Below are 1251 nucleotides of genomic sequence, written 5' to 3'. Positions count from 1 at the left end.
CTACATGTCGATGTTTGCGGATGATGCAAAGTTGATGAGAAGAGTTGTGACAGATGAGGATTGCAGGATCCTCCAAGAGGACCTGAACAGATTGCAGAGATGGTCAGAGAAATGGCTACTAGAATTCAACACGAGCAAATGTAAAGTTATGGAAATGGGACTAGGAGATAGGAGACCAAAGGGACAGTACACAATGAAGGGGAACAGCCTACCGTAACGACGCGTGAAAGAGACCTGGGGGTGGACGTAACACCTAATCTATCTCCTGAGGCACATATTAATAGGATAACGACAGCAGCGTACTCTACACTGGCAAAAGTTAGAACATCATTCAGAAACCTAAGTAAGGAGGCATTTAGGGCGCTTTACACTGCCTACGTAAGGCCAGTCTTAGAGTATGCCGCCTCATCATGGAGTCCCCATCTGAAGAAGCATATAATGAAACTGGAAAAGGTTCAGAGGTTTGCAACGAGACTCGTCCCAGAGCTACGAGGGATGGGGTATGAAGAGCGCCTGAGGGAACTGTGCCTTACGACACTAGAAAGAAGAAGGGAGAGGGGGGACATGATAGGAACGTATAAGATACTCAGAGGAATTGACAGAGTGGACATAGACGAAATGTTCACACGGAATAGTAACAGAACGAGAGGACATGGATGGAAGCTTGAAACTCAGATGAGTCACAGAGATGTAAGGAAGTTTTCTTTTAGCGTGAGAGTATGGGGAAATGGAATGCACTTCAGGAACAGGTTGTGGAAGCAAATACTATTCATAATTTTAAAACCAGGTATGATAGGGAAATGGGACAGGAGTCATTGCTGTAAACAACCGATGCTCGAAAGGCGGGATCCAAGAGTCAATGCTCGATCCTGCAAGCACATATAGGTGAGTACATATAGGTGAGTACACACGCTTTGATTCAGTATCACACAGAGGCTAGTGAAAAAGCTGAAGATGCAGGCTGGAGTGAAAGGGGAGGTACTTCGTTGGAAAAAGGAGTACCTAAGTAACAGAAGACAACGAGTCACTGTGAGGGTGAGGTCTCGGATGGCGAGACGTCATAAGTGGAGTCCCGCCGCGGGTTAGTCCTTGGACCAATACTTTTTCTGATATATGAATGATCTACCAGAGGGTATAGAATCGTTTCTCTCAATGTTTGCTGATGATGCAAAAATTATGAGGAGGATTGAAATAGAGGATGATAGTAGGAGACTAAAGGACGACCTAGACAGACTAAATGAGTGGTCCAAC

This window comes from Procambarus clarkii, chromosome 1, assembly GCF_040958095.1.
Source record: "Procambarus clarkii isolate CNS0578487 chromosome 1, FALCON_Pclarkii_2.0, whole genome shotgun sequence".
Classification (NCBI taxonomy): Eukaryota; Metazoa; Arthropoda; class Malacostraca; order Decapoda; family Cambaridae; genus Procambarus; species Procambarus clarkii.
The sequence above is the reverse complement of the archived record's forward strand: the minus strand, read 5'-3'. Positions refer to the sequence as shown.